General features: G+C 42.9%; 1 protein-coding gene across 3 annotated transcripts in view; it reads right to left on the bottom strand.

Annotated features, from left to right (window-relative positions):
• The window catches only part of PSKH1 (protein serine kinase H1), a 33,910-nt gene extending 19,110 nt beyond the window's left edge, over positions 1–14,800 (bottom strand). For 2 of the 3 annotated variants that reach the window (XM_073659302.1, XM_073659301.1), the window contains exon 1: positions 14,507–14,800. The gene's annotated coding sequence lies outside the window, so the exon portion shown is untranslated. The remainder of the gene's footprint in view (positions 1–14,506) is intronic. The other variant, XM_073659303.1, reaches the window with a different exon arrangement.
• Between the last annotated feature and the right edge of the window lie 1,913 nt (positions 14,801–16,713).

Here is a 16,713-nt window from a genome sequence, read left to right as displayed (position 1 = left end):
CGTTAGAGAAGAATAGGATGCTAAATAACCCCAAAGTTTTATCTTGCATGCTGACCAACGCAAGAAGCCTGACCAATAAGGCGGATGAGCTGCAGGCGCTTATATCGGAGGAGAGGTATGACATCGTAGGTATAACAGAGACTTGGCTAGACGATAGCTACGACTGGGCGGTAAATTTATTAGATTATAGTTTATTTAGAAGGGACCGGAAACAGGGGAAAGGCGGAGGAGTCTGCTTATATGTAAAGTCATGTCTAAAACCCAGACTAAGGGAAGATATAGGAGAGGGAGAAGAGGGGGTCGAGTCCATGTGGGTAGAGATAGAGGGAACTAAAAATAATAATAAAATATTACTGGGGGTCTGCTATAAGCCACCCAATATAACAGAGGAGAATGAGAATCTGCTATTAGGACAAATAGACAAAGTAGCAAAACATAATGAAGTGATTGTAATGGGGGATTTCAACTACCCGGATATTGACTGGGAAACAGAAACCTGTAGATCTCAGAAAGGAAAAAGGTTCTTGACAAATATTAAGGATAATTATCTCTCCCAACTAGTGCAGGAACCAACGAGAGGGAAGGCCGTGTTGGACTTAATATTGACTAATAGGCCTGATAGAATAACTGAGGTACACATAGGGGGGCACCTAGGTAATAGCGACCATAATATTATCGACTTCAAAATGCCCTTCAGTAGGGTTATCAATAAGGGAACAACAAAAACATTAAACTTTAGGAGGGCGAAGTTTGATCAGCTGAAAGAAAGCCTTCAACTTATTCACTGGGACAAAGTTCTTAATCAAAGGAATACGAATAGTAAGTGGGAAACCTTCAAAAGAATTCTGAATACTCAGTGCGAGAGATATATACCGTATGGGAATAAAAGGGCCAGAAATAAGAGGAAACCAATATGGTTGAACAAGAACGTAAAAGGGGCGTTAAATAGCAAAAAAGAGGCATTCAAGAGATTAAAACAGGAAAACAGTAAGGAGGCACTAATGTGTTACAAGGAAAAAACGAGAACCTGTAAAAAACAAATAAAAATAGCGAAGGAGGAAACAGAGAGACGTACTGCTAGGGAAAGTAGATCAAATCCCAAACTGTTCTTTACGTATATAAATAGTAAAAGGATTAAATCGGATAATATTGGACCGATAAAAAGTGAGGAAGGCAAAATCATAGAGAAAGATGAGGATAAAGCTAATCTATTAAATAATTTTTTTTCGACAACTTTCACAAAGGAAATCGAACTAACAGGAGAAATGAGAAGTGACAAACTTAATCCTCCACTAAGTATGACAAATCTAACCCAAGCTGGGGTACAGAAACGCCTCAGTAACATTAAAATAAACAAATCACCAGGACCTGATGGCATACACCCACGGGTACTAAGGGAACTAAGTAATGTGATAGACAGACCGTTATATCTTATATTTAAGGACTCTGTTGAGACTGGGTCTGTACCACTTCATTGGCGACAGGCGAATGTAGTGCCAATATTCAAAAAGGGAGCGAAAAGTGATGCCGGAAACTATCGGCCGGTGAGTCTGACGTCCGTTGTGGGCAAAATTTTTGAAAGCTTCATTAAAGAGGCAATTACGGAGCATCTTGATGCTAATAATCTTTTAATCCCGAACCAACATGGATTCATGAGGAATCGCTCCTGCCAAACAAACCTGATTGACTTCTACGAGGAGGTTAGCTCTTGAGTAGATCAGGGGGAACCAGTGGATGTCGTGTATCTCGACTTCTCAAAAGCGTTCGATAGCGTGCCACATAATAGGTTGGTATACAAAATGAGAATGATGGGGGCTGGGGGAAAATGTCTGCAAGTGGGTAGCTAACTGGCTAAAGGATAGAAGGCAGAGGGTGGTTATAAATGGAATATACTCAGATTGGGTAAGCGTCACTAGTGGGGTACCACAGGGGTCTGTACTAGGCCCAATGTTATTTAATATCTTTATTAACGACATAGTCAACGGGATAAATAGTAAAATATCAATATTTGCAGATGACACAAAGTTATGTAAAACAATTAATACAAAAGAGGACAGTGCAGACCTACAGAGGGATTTGCATAAGCTGGGTAGGTGGAGCATTAAATGGCAAATGAGGTTTAACGAGGAGAAATGTAAGGTCATACATATGGGAAGGAAAAATGAAAGTCACCAGTACTCACTGAATGGGAAATCATTGGGGAATTCAGAGATGGAGAAGGACTTGGGCATCTTGATTGATAGCAAACTAAATTGGAGTGCCCAAAGTCAGGCCGCTGCTGTAAGGGCAAACAGGGTAATGGGATGTATCAGAAGAGGTATAGCTGCAAAGGATGAGAACATTGTTCTTCCACTGTACAAAGCACTGGTCAGACCACACTTGGAATACTGTGCTCAGTTATGGGCCCCAATATATAGAAAGGATATAAACAAGCTTGAAAAGGTACAAAGGAGGGCAACAAAATTAATAAAGGGAATGGGGGGACTGCAATACCCAGAGAGGTTGGCAAAACTAGGACTATTCAGCCTGGAAAAGAGAAGGTTGAGGGGGGACATAATAAATGTGTACAAATATGTTAGCGGACAGTATAGAGATCTTGCCCGGGATTTGTTCAAAAGGAGGTATATTACGGTAACAAGAGGGCACTCACTAAGACTGGAAGAGAAAAGGTTTCAGCACCAGCATAGGAAGGGGTTCTTTACGGTAAGAGCAGTGAGAATATGGAATTCACTGAGTGAGGAGACGGTAATGTCGGATTCACTACACCAGTTCAAGCGGGGACTGGATGCATTTCTAGATACCAGGCAGATTTCAGCATATACTTAAAAATAAAATAAAATAGTAGGTTGATACAGGGATTTATTCTGACTGCTGGTTTCAGAGTCGGGAGGGAATTTTTCCTCAGGTGAAGATTGGCCAAATCATTTGGGGTTTTTGCCCTCCTCTGGATCAACTTTAGCAATTACAGAACTAACAGGTCGAACTTGATGGACGCAAGTCTTTATTCGGCTTTACAAACTATGTTACTATGTTACACCGATACCCCATATGTGGTGGAAAACTACTGCTTGGATGCAGAGATCAAAAGGGAAGCAGCGCCATTCAACTTTTGGAGCACAAAATTGGCTAGAATAGATAGCGGATGCCATGTCGCGTTTGGGGAGCCCCTGATGTGCCTAAACAGTGGAAGACCCCACAAGTGACCCCATTTTGGAAACTACACCCCTCAAGGCTTATCTAGATGTGTGGTAAGCACCTTGAACCCACAATAACGTTGAGCCATGAAAATGAAAAAATACATTTTTTCCACAAAAATGTTGCTCTAGCCCCAAATTTTTCCTTTTCACAAAGGTAACAGAAGAAAATGAACCTTAAAATTTGTTGTGCAATGTCTCCTGAGTACGTCGATACTCCGGCACACGTCAGGGGTAAAAAAGGAATTCTGGAGCGTAATTTCGGTTGGAATAGGTTGCGGATGCCAAATCACATTTGAAGAGCCCCTGACATGCCAAAGCAGCAGAAACCCCTACAAGAGACCCCATTTTGGAAACTACACCTCTTGAGAAATTCATATATGGGAGAAGTAAACATTTTTTAACCCTGAGGCAATTCACAGAATTGTATAACATTGGGCTGAGTCAATGGAAATTACCATGGTTTTTCCACTTAAGGCTGTGTGCCCACTATGCGTTTAAGCGTTTCCGCAGCAGCAATTCCATTGCAGAAACGCTTACAAAACGCTTGGTAGAAGGTCTGCAATGTTCCCCAATGATAATCCGCATGTGCTGTGCACATGCTGCGGAAATTTCCGGTGCGGATTATCACTGCGGAAAAATACGCAGCACTACCAATTATTTTGCGTAAGAGCTGCGTTTTTGCCGCCATTGACTTGCATTGAATCACTTAATATCCGCATCACTGCATCTGTACATGTGGATATTATGCGATTCAATGTGCGGATGGTACCTGGGTTTGGAGAAAAGAAGACTCTCCTCCAGACCCGGGTACCATAGTACCTGTAAAAAAAAAAAAAACGTCAAAACCAGGGGAGGAGTCCTGAGGAGATAATTTGCATATTCCTACTGCATTTTGGGGTAAGTGAAGAGTCTCCGCGAGCTCAAAGAACACTGGATTTTGGCTGTTGGAGCTGAAAAGAGGACATCGGTAAACCAGGGGAGGAGTCCTGAGGAGATAATTTGCATATTCTCACTGCATTTTGGGGTAAGTGAAGAGTCTCCGCGAGCTCAAAGAACACTGGATTTTGGCTGTTGGAGCTGAAAAGAGGACATCGGTAAACCAGGGGAGGAGTCCTGAGGAGATAATTTGCATATTCCCACTGCATTTTGGGGTAAGTGAAGAGTCTCCGCGAGCTCAAAGAACACTGGATTTTGGCTGTTGGAGCTGAAAAGAGGACATCGGTAAACCAGGGGAGGAGTCCTGAGGAGATAATTTGCATATTCCCACTGCATTTTGGGGTAAGTGAAGAGTCTCCGCGAGCTCAAAGAACACTGGATTTTGGCTGTTGGAGCTGAAAAGAGGACATCGGTAAACCAGGGGAGGAGTCCTGAGGAGATAATTTGCATATTCCCACTGCATTTTGGGGTCAGTGAAGAGTCTCCGCGAGCTCAAAGAACACTGGATTTTGGCTGTTGGAGCTGAAAAGAGGACATCGGTAAACCAGGGGAGGAGTCCTGAGGAGATAATTTGCATATTCCCACTGCATTTTGGGGTAAGTGAAGAGTCTCCGCGAGCTCAAAGAACACTGGATTTTGGCTGTTGGAGCTGAAAAGAGGACATCGGTAAACCAGGGGAGGAGTCCTGAGGAGATAATTTGCATATTCCCACTGCATTTTGGGGTAAGTGAAGAGTCTCCGCGAGCTCAAAGAACACTGGATTTTGGCTGTTGGAGCTGAAAAGAGGACATCGGTAAACCAGGGGAGGAGTCCTGAGGAGATAATTTGCATATTCCCACTGCATTTTGGGGTCAGTGAAGAGTCTCCGCGAGCTCAAAGAACACTGGATTTTGGCTGTTGGAGCTGAAAAGAGGACATCGGTAAACCAGGGGAGGAGTCCTGAGGAGATAATTTGCATATTCCCACTGCATTTTGGGGTAAGTGAAGAGTCTCCGCGAGCTCAAAGAACACTGGATTTTGGCTGTTGGAGCTGAAAAGAGGACATCGGTAAACCAGGGGAGGAGTCCTGAGGAGATAATTTGCATATTCCCACTGCATTTTGGGGTCAGTGAAGAGTCTCCGCGAGCTCAAAGAACACTGGATTTTGGCTGTTGGAGCTGAAAAGAGGACATCGGTAAACCAGGGGAGGAGTCCTGAGGAGATAATTTGCATATTCCCACTGCATTTTGGGGTAAGTGAAGAGTCTCCGCGAGCTCAAAGAACACTGGATTTTGGCTGTTGGAGCTGAAAAGAGGACATCGGTAAACCAGGGGAGGAGTCCTGAGGAGATAATTTGCATATTCCCACTGCATTTTGGGGTAAGTGAAGAGTCTCCGCGAGCTCAAAGAACACTGGATTTTGGCTGTTGGAGCTGAAAAGAGGACATCGGTAAACCAGGGGAGGAGTCCTGAGGAGATAATTTGCATATTCCCACTGCATTTTGGGGTCAGTGAAGAGTCTCCGCGAGCTCAAAGAACACTGGATTTTGGCTGTTGGAGCTGAAAAGAGGACATCGGTAAACCAGGGGAGGAGTCCTGAGGAGATAATTTGCATATTCCCACTGCATTTTGGGGTAAGTGAAGAGTCTCCGCGAGCTCAAAGAACACTGGATTTTGGCTGTTGGAGCTGAAAAGAGGACATTGGTAAACCGCGCGCCTACCGGCGCGCGCATTTTGAAGCTTTTTTTTTAAGCTTTTTTCACTGTTTTCAGAACATTAACAACAAGAACATGGAAGAGTCCAGGAGCCATTTGGTGAGCTGCATATCCTGCTACATGTTCACAGACTTGCCAGTGGAAAAGCCAGACTTCACATGCCAGAAATGCAAGCTTGTGTCCCTGTTGGAGGAAAAGTTGCGAAATCTAGAAGAGAGGTTAACTACCTTGAAAATCATTAAGGAAGGTGAAGAGTTCTTAGACAGAGCAGAATTATCTCTTCATGATTCAGAAAGAGAAGAAATTCGAACTGCACCTGACGAAACAGAGGAATGGAAGCATGTGACCCACAGAAGCAGGAGGATCGAGAGGCAGTCAGCACCCATACTGCTCAGGAACCAGTACCAGGCTCTCACACAGGAGAACCATGAAGAAATACAGCAAGATAAGACTTTGCCAGCAATGAATAACCTTGTAAGCCCTCAGAATCCTCCTGGATGGAGAAAGAAGAATGTTGTGAAGAAAAAACGGAGAGTGGTGGTCATGGGGGATTCCCTGTTAAGAGGAACAGAGGCCGCTATCTGCAGACCAGACATAACCTCAAGAGAAATATGCTGTCTTCCAGGAGCAAAAATTAAAGAGGTGTCTGACAGGATATCAAGACTCTTCAGACCTACAGATCACTACCCATTCCTGCTAATACATGTGGGGACAAATGACACCGCAAGAAAGGACCTGGAAACCATCTGCAGTGACTTTGAAGACTTAGGCAAGAAAGTGAAAGAATTGGGAGCGCAGGTGGTCTTCTCATCCATCCTCCCAGTGGATGGCCATGGAACAATGAGGTGGAATAAGATTCTACAGGTGAACAACTGGCTACGTCGATGGTGCCGTCAACAAGGATTTGGATTTCTGGATCACGGAATGAATTACCTATACGATGGACTACTTGCTAGAGATGGGGTGCACCTTACAAAGACTGGAAAACATGTATTTGGAAGTCGCCTTGCTACACTCATCAGAAGAGCTTTAAACTAGAACAATGTGGGAAGGGAAGCAAAAGGCCAGAAAAAGCCATACAGCTGACAAATACTATTGAGATCTCTGCTACTGGAAGTGGAAAAGAAGAACAAAGACAAAAAAATCTAAATAATAAAAATATGGGAGGAAGAGAAACCAATCACAAACTAAAATGTTTTTATACAAATGCACAAAGCATGGGCAACAAACAAGGAGAATTGGAACTACTAATGCAGGAAAAGGAATATGATGTCTTTGGAATCACTGAAACTTGGTGGGACGATACACATGATTGGAATAAAAGGCTAAAAGGATACAACTTATTTGCAAGAAACAGACTTGATAAACGAGGAGGAGGTGTTGCATTGTATGTTAGAAAAGCGTATATCTGCACAGAGATTGAAGCTTCAGAGACTGGGAGTTCTGTGGAAACTGTTTGGGTAAGAATACAAGGAGAGAACAACGGAAAGGACACCATTGTAGGCATTTACTACAGGCCACCTGGGCAAGCTGAAGATATGGATGAACTCTTTATGTATCAAATGACCAAGTTCTCCAAAAAATATGACGTAGTGGTCATGGGAGATTTCAACTATCCAGACATTTGTTGGGAATCTCTCTTAAGTAAAACTAACAGGTCAAGCAAATTCTTATCCTCTCTTGCGGACAACTTTATCTTCCAAAAGGTAGGGGAGAAAACAAGGGGATCTGCTACTTTGGATCTAATCCTTATAAACAGGGAGGAAATGGTTGAGGAGGTAAAGGTGGCTGGGACCCTAGGAGGCAGCGATCATGCTATTATAGAATTTTGGATAACTAGAGGAGGAAGACATGTGAAGACTCAAACTTCAAGGTTAGATTTTAGAAAGGCAGATTTTAAGAGACTCAGAAAGAGAATAGGAGGGATCCAATGGCTGGATGTCCTTAAGGACAAAAATGTCCAGGAAGGATGGGAAATTTTTAAAAATGAGATTCTCAAAGCACAATCGTTAACAATCCCGAAAAGTAGGAAGAATGGGAAGCATTTAAGGAAACCAGGATGGATGAACACAGAACTTAAACACATGCTAAAAAGAAAGAAAGAAATGTTTATTAAATGGAAAGAGGGAGGCATATCTAAAGAAGATTATAATGCAGTCTGCAGATCCTGCAGGGCACGTATCAGGTTAGCTAAAGCTGACAATGAATTAAGGCTTGCAAGAGATGTCAAAAGCAATAAAAAAGGATTTTGGGGGTATGTCAAAAGTAAAAGAAAAGTCAAAGATGCTATAGGATTTTTACAGGATGAAAATGGAGAAATGGTAAGAGAGGATGTTGAGAAAGCCGAACTTTTTAATTCCTATTTTGCATCTGTTTTCTCTCAGAAAGAAAATGTAACATCAACTGATCTTCACTGTCCTTTTAAAGGAATAGAGGAATCCAAGTTATCAGTAAACAGAAAGATTGTGAGGGAATATTTAGCTAACATAAATGAGTTCAAGTCTCCAGGTCCAGATGAATTACACCCCAGAGTACTGAAGGAGATTGTAGAAGAAATTTTAGAACCACTCTCCATAATCTTTGAAAATTCTTGGAGAACAGGAGAAGTCCCAGAAGACTGGAGAAGAGCAAATGTTGTTCCTATCTTCAAAAAGGGGAAGAAGGTGGACCCAGGGAACTATAGGCCGGTGAGTCTGACTTCTATACCAGGAAAGATCTTTGAACAAATTATTAAACAACATGTATGTAAGTACATGGATAAGAATGAAGTGATTAACCAGAGTCAGCATGGGTTTGTAACTAACAAGTCATGTCAGACTAACTTAATTTCCTTCTATGACAGAATCACTGACTGGGTGGATCAGGGAAATGCTGTAGATATAGTATATCTTGACTTCAGCAAAGCATTTGACAAAGTATCTCACATCATCCTTATTGAAAAAATGACCAAGTATGCAATGGACCAGGCAACTGTTAGGTGGATTCATAACTGGCTTAGTGATCGGACTCAAAGGGTGGTTGTAAATGGCTTCACATCCAGCTGGATGAATGTCTCAAGTGGGGTACCACAGGGCTCCGTCCTGGGACCTGTATTGTTCAACATCTTTATCAATGATTTAGATGAAGGAATTGAGGGTAAACTGATTAAATTTGCTGATGACACAAAGCTAGGAGGGATAGCTAATACTAGAGAAGAGAGAGAGAGGATTCAAAAAGACCTAAATAAACTGGAGCAGTGGGCAGCAACCAACAGAATGGTTTTTAACAGGGAAAAATGCAAAGTACTACATCTGGGCAATAAAAATGAAAAAAGCATATACAGAATGGGAGGAATAGAGCTAAGCAACAGTACATGTGAAAAAGACTTAGGTATACTAATAGATCATAGACTGAACATGAGTCAACAGTGTGATGCAGCAGCAAAAAAGGCAAATACAATTCTGGGATGTATTAACAGAAGCATACAGTCTAGATCACGTGAAGTCATTATCGGTCTTTACTCCTCTTTGGTCAGACCTCATCTGGAATACTGTGTACAGTTTTGGGCACCACATTTTAAAAAAGACATCGACAAACTGGAGCAAGTTCAGAGAAGAGCGACCAGAATGGTGACTGGTCTGCAAACCATGTCCTATGAGGAACGGTTGCAGGATTTGGGAATGTTTAGCTTGCAAAAAAGAAGACTGAGAGGAGACTTAATAGCTGTCTACAAATATGTCAAGGGCTGTCACATTGTAGAAGGATCATCTTTATTCTCATTTGCACAAGGAAAGACTAGAAGCAATGGGATGAAACTAAATGGGAGGAGACACAGATTAGATATTAGAAAAAACTTTTTGACAGTTAGGGTGATTAATGAGTGGAACAGGCTGCCACGAGAGGTGGTGAGTTCCCCTTCAATGGACGTCTTCAAACAGAGGCTGGACAGACATCTGTCTGAGATGATTTAGTGAATCCTGCTTTGAGCAGGGGGTTGGACCAGATGACCCAGGAGGTCCCTTCCAACTCTACCATTCTATGATTCTATGATTCTGTTTTCAAAAGGGATAATAGGAGAAAATGAAAGGTACAATTTGTTGTGCAATTTCTCCTGAGTACGCCAATACTCCATATGAGGTCGGAAATAACTTTCGATGCACAGTGCAAATAACAGAAGGGAAGAAGAGCAATATTGGAGTTCAGATTTCGCTGAACTGGTTTGAGGGTGCCATGTCACATTGGTAGAGCCCATGAGGTGCCAGAACAGCAGAAACCCCTCCTAAGAGACCCCATTTTACAAACTACATCCCGCCAAAGAATTCATCTAGGGGTGCAGTGAGCCACATGTGCCTTACAGAAATGTATACCATTGGGCGGTGAAGAAAAAATAATTATATTTTTACCACTAAAATGTTGTTTTAGCCCCAAGTTTTTAATTTTTATAAGGGCTTAATAATGGATCTCACAGTTTGTTGTGCAATCTCTCCTGAGTGCGCCCATACCCTACATATAAATCGGGAAATACTTTTCAGGCACAGTACAAAGCTCAGACAGGAAGGAGTGCCATATTATAGTGCAGATTTTACGGTCATGGTTTGCGGGTGCCATGACCAACTGGAAGAATCCCTGAGGTACCAGAACAGCAGAATCGCCTGTAAGTGACCCCATTTTACAAACTACACCTCTCAATGAATTCATCTAGGGGTGCAGTGATCATATGGACACCACGTGACTCACAGTTTTATACCATTGGGAAGTAAAGAAAAAAAATTACATTTCCACCACAAAAATGTTGTTTTAGCCCCAGATTTTATATTTTCACTAGGGAAGATGGGTAAAAACGGCACAAAAACTTATCACACAATTTCTGCTGAATGTGGCAATACCCCATATGTGGGTGTGCAGAACTGCTTAGGCAAATGGCGAGACTCTGAACAGAAGGAACGCTATTTGACTCGTTTTTTGCGGCACAAGATAAAGTTTCCAACAGGGCTGTGGAGTCGGAGTCGGTATAAAATGGACCGACTCAGACTCCTAAAATACATAATAAATTGGGTACAGTAGTTCGATGGAAGTTTGTGGGGAATATTTTTTCATAAGAATTTGGGAAAGTTATGAAATGTCCTATAAATGTCTGTCCTATTCCTGATCTGAGGGTCTAGACTTTTAGCTGAGATGAATCTGTGCTGCAGTAAATTTATCACTTACACATGAGCCATGTATGAGGGAGTCGGAGTCGTGGACTCTGTCTCATGGAAACTGAGGAGTCGGAGTTTTGGCTTACCGACTCCACAGCCCTAGTTTCCAGTGATACCATCTTTATTTCCGTTAGACTTTTTGATCACATTTTATTCCACTTTTTGTTCGTCAGTATGATGAAAACGCATAGTTTTTTGCCTTGGTTTTTTTTTTACCAACCTAAAAAAACCTATGTTGAATGAAAGGGTTAACCAGTGTGACATTTTTACAGGTAGAGTTGTTCTCGACGTCACGATACCAAATGTGTCCTTTTTAGTTTGTTTTTACATAAATATACATATTTATTGGTACAGTATTTTTTTTTTTCATTTATTTTGAGCTTTATTTTATATTTTTACATTTTTTTCCCTTTGTAACTTAGTCCCTCTAACTTTTATTACTTTGATTGCTGATATAATGCATTGCAATGCACATGCATTATACCCATCAGTGTAAGGCCACGGCCCCACTATCAGTATTCGGTCAGTATGTTTTCTCAGGATTGGGAGCCAAAACCAGGTGAGGAACAATCAAAGAAAAGGTATAATAGAAACAAGTCATCAATTCTGTATTTATCACCCACTCCTGGTTTCGGCTCCCACTCCTGAGAAAAAATACTGACCGAATACTGACTAAATACTGATAGAGGAGCCGTGGCTTAACGCTGACAGAAGCCTCTTGGACCATGCTACTGTAGCTGGCAGACCCGGATATGAATTAATTTGCAGGATCCCGGTCCGATGGCCAGCTCAGTATGCCAAGATGGCTTAACAGCTCTGCGATCCACCGCCTAACTGCCGGCAGCCAGCCTGATGCCACGCCATGTGTACATTATGCCACAATGATGACATAGCACTAGACCAGCTAACCAAAAGAGGAGCCACAGAGGCAGCAGATCAGAGGCCATTCTCAAGACTCCTGTCCAGCTGCCACATTACTGACCTCATCGCTGGGTCAATGTCCTGCAAATTGACTTGCTCATCTGTATCTGTGAAGAATCAGCCGAGAAGAGGAGCGTTGAGTACTGATTTACATCGCCTTTTGTGCCATGATTATTCACAATCTTTGTGGTTTGTAGAGAAATATGGTTATTTGTGATTATAGTAATATACAATTGATGTGGATTGTATCAATCTTTTTACTATTACAACATTCTCTTTGTCCTGTAAATCAATTACTATACTGAATATATATTTTTTGGACCTATGGCTGTATACATTTGATTGTATATTTGTGTGAGCTATGCACTGACCCCTTTTGTGCCCACCTGTCTTGTTCCTGAAATTAGATATTATCACTTGATGAAATATCTTTATTTGCACGCCTTCGCTCCTTTTTGTCATCCATGGTCGGAGTTTTCATGTGTCTGTTGACTATAGTCTTTCAGACACATTTATGGAAGTCTCATACCTAAGCACATGCGGTTGCAGCCGTTTCCACAAATTCAAGTGCTCATTTGTGGCCACAGTGGAGAGTGGTGGTCCGAACCCCAACTGGTGTCCTAGTCTTTCAGAAATTCCACTCATAATTGTGGACAAAACAGATAAGCAAACGGGGGAGCATGTGAAAACATTTTATGAAACTTAATTTCTCTGCATTCAGACCTCCACCATGGGCCATACAGGTATGTATAGATTTACCTTTCTATACCCTGTATGCCCATAGTAGAGGTCTGATATCTCCCAGGGGTGACAGATTCCCTTTAGTATACAACCCTATTTTAAGAGTAGTTATCCAGGACAATTCCATTTTTTTTGCCTGTTGTGCCTGGCACCGATCTCTGCCGGCACAGGGAGGTCACAGACCGTGCCTGCCCGCGATTCAGTGGCTCCTGCTGCATCACATTGACAGACAGAGCAGTGGCCTCTTCCGCTTCGTTGACAGGGCATGACAGCGGATGCCCAACTGCAGGGAGCCAGCTGTCAACCAGCATGAAGTCTGCAGTCACATCCAGGAAGAGGAAGAGAAGCTCTGATGATGTGGAGCAACAGAATCACCTTCAGGAGCAGTCCACAAGCCCTCTGAGCCAGCGCCGGGTAGAACAGGCAGCTAGCACTCCTGGACAACCCCTTTAAGAACTGGAGTATCACTCACAAAACAAAAACACATACTTATGTCCGCCAGCAGTCACATAGCGCTCGTTATGTCACGTGACAGCTGCAGCCAATCAGCAGATGCTGATGTGAAGTTCGCAGTCTTATTCTGGTTAGTAGCTCTCCAGCTGGTGTAAGAGCACTGTTCCCAGCGTATACTGCGATTTCCTCCCACACTCCAAAGATATAATGATAGGGAATGTAGATTGTAAGACGCAATGGGGACAGTGATGATGATGTCTGTAATGAGCTGTGGAATAGGTCGGTGCTATATAAGCGACCTGACAGCTGCTGAATGAGCCTTTACTGAAAACAATGGAGAGTAGAGCAAGCCGGGCCACCTCTCCAATCCTGGCTGCGGCCACATTCACCGCTGTGACCCGCATCTTTCACACACCGATTGCTCTCAGATCTTTAGTCCCATGGGTGCAGTACATTCTGGTAGCCGCCATCTCTACACAGCACCAAATCTTTAATCCTGACAATGATGACATATGCAGACAACATGTCCCATGTCCAAACCATTTAAAGAGTAACCATTACTTCAATTATATTCCTTCATAAATCAATAGAACACAAAATAAAAATAAGCAACTTTGTAATAGATCTTAGCACAGAACTCTGCTTCTCCCTCCTCCTGGAGCAATCATTCACTCTGAAGTCACATCCGTACAAGCTGTAGTCAGTGACAAAAGATTGTCACATTACTGAGAGAGGAGATGGCAGCTGGTGCTTATGAGAATCTATGGAGAGGGGAGGGGAGGAGGAGATGGCAGGTGGTGCTTATAAGTATCTGTGGACAGGAGGAGGAGATGGCAGCTGGTGTTTCTAAGAATCTATGGAGAGGGGAGGAGGAGATGGCAGCTGGTGTTTCTAAGAATCTATGGAGAGGGGAGGAGGAGATGGCAGCTGGTGTTTCTAAGAATCTATGGAGAGGGGAGGAGGAGATGGCAGCTGGTGTTTCTAAGAATCTATGGAGAGGGGAGGAGGAGATGGCAGCTGGTGTTTCTAAGAATCTATGGAGAGGGGAGGAGGAGATGACAGCTGGTGTTTCTAAGAATCTATGGAGAGGGGAGGAGGAGATGGCAGCTGGTGATTCTAAGAATCTATGGAGAGGGGAGGAGGAGATGGCAGCTGGTGTTTCTAAGAATCTATGGAGAGGGGAGGAGGAGATGGCAGCTGGTGATTCTAAGAATCTATGGAGAGGGGAGGAGGAGATGGCAGCTGGTGTTTCTAAGAATCTATGGAGAGGGGAGGAGGAGATGGCAGCTGGTGCTTATAAGAATCTATGGAGAGGGGAGCCGGCACAGGGAGGGCGGATGTGCAGACAGGAGACAACAGGGAGGCAGGCTCACACAGGGGGCACCTACCTGCCCAGCCCTCGTACGTGTCCTCGTACAGCCCACGGTCCTGTCACATCCCGGTCCCGCAGTGTCACCGGCCTTACCTTCCCCGCGCCGCCCTCTCTCATCTGCGCCCTCCCAGGTAGCGGCCCAGAGAGATGATGATAAACATTGCAGCGCTCACAAGTTGCCGTGAACTTTCTCAAAGCGGAAGTTGTGTGACGTCAGGTATTATCCCACGGAGCTGAGCAGAGTCATGGCAACAACACCATAAAGTTCTTTGGAGCGCGAAAGAAAGCCCAGTGACGTCACGGGAATCCAGCGTCGTATGTGCAGGGGGCGGTGTCAGCGGTGCGTGACCAGAGAGGGCGCTGCTGCGCTGTAATAGAGGATCAGCGCGTGATGGGTATATGGGTCATCCGGGAAAGCGCAGACAGCAGAGGTAGAAGGGGCATATACAGTACATAGTGTATATAATACACAGGGCAGAGATAGAAGGGGCATATACAGTACATAGTGTATATAATACATAGAGCAGAGATAGAAGGGGCATATACAGTACATAGTGTATATAATACACAGGGCAGAGATAGAAGGGGCATATACAGTACATAGTGTATATAATACACAGGGCAGAGATAGAAGGGGCATATACAGTACATAGTGTATATAACACACAGGGCAGAGATAGAAGGGGCATATACAGTACATAGTGTATATAACACACAGGGCAGAGATAGAAGGGGCATATACAGTACATAGTGTATATAATACACAGGGCAGAGATAGAAGGGGCATATACAGTACATAGTGTATATAATACACAGGGCAGAGATAGAAGGGGCATATACAGTACATAGTGTATATAATACACAGGGCAGAGATAGAAGGGGCATATACAGTACATAGTGTATATAACACACAGGGCAGAGATAGAAGGGGCATATACAGTACATAGTGTATATAATACACAGGGCAGAGATAGAAGGGGCATATACAGTACATAGTGTATATAACACATAGGGCAGAGATAGAAGGGGCATATACAGTACATAGTGTATATAATACACAGGGCAGAGATAGAAGGGGCATATACAGTACATAGTGTATATAATACACAGGGCAGAGATAGAAGGGGCATATACAGTACATAGTGTATATAATACACAGGGCAGAGATAGAAGGGGCATATACAGTACATAGTGTATATAATACACAGGGCAGAGATAGAAGGGGCATATACAGTACATAGTGTATATAACACATAGGGCAGAGGTAGAAGGGGCATATACAGTACATAGTGTATATAATACACAGGGCAGAGATAGAAGGGGCATATACAGTACATAGTGTATATAATACACAGGGCAGAGATAGAAGGGGCATATACAGTACATAGTGTATATAACACATAGGGCAGAGGTAGAAGGGGCATATACAGTACATAGTGTATATAACACACAGGGCAGAGATAGAAGGGGCATATACAGTACATAGTGTATATAATACACAGGGCAGGGATAGAAGGGGCATATACAGTACATAGGTGTATATAACACACAGGGCAGAGATAGAAGGGGCATATACAGTACATAGTGTATATTATACACAGGGCAGAGATAGAAGGGGCATATACAGTACATAGTGTATATAATACACAGGGCAGAGATAGAAGGGGCATATACAGTACATAGTGTATATAATACACAGGGCAGAGATAGAAGGGGCATATACAGTACATAGTGTATATAATACACAGGGCAGAGATAGAAGGGGCATATACAGTACAAAGTGTATATAATACACAGGGCAGAGATAGAAGGGGCATATACAGTACATAGTGTACATAACACACAGGGCAGAGATAGAAGGGGCATATACAGTAAATAGTGTATATAATACACAGAGCAGAGATAGAAGGGGCATATACAGTACATAGTGTATATAATACACAGGGCAGAGATAGAAGGGGCATATACAGTACATAGTGTATATAATACACAGGGCAGAGATAGAAGGGGCATATACAGTACATAGTGTATATAATACACAGGGCAGAGATAGAAGGGGCATATACAGTACATAGTGTATATAATACACAGGGCAGAGATAGAAGGGGCATATACAGTACATAGTGTATATAATACACAGGGCAGAGATAGAAGGGGCATATACAGTACATAGTGTATATAATACACAGGGCAGAGATAGAAGGGGCATATACAGTACATAGT

Source organism: Phyllobates terribilis, unplaced genomic scaffold (assembly GCF_046119375.1).
Source record: "Phyllobates terribilis strain yellow unplaced genomic scaffold, ASM4611937v1 Scaffold_13__5_contigs__length_258822181, whole genome shotgun sequence".
NCBI lineage: Eukaryota > Metazoa > Chordata > Amphibia > Anura > Dendrobatidae > Phyllobates > Phyllobates terribilis.
Note: the sequence above shows the minus strand (reverse complement) of the source record. Positions and strands in the feature narration are given on the sequence as shown.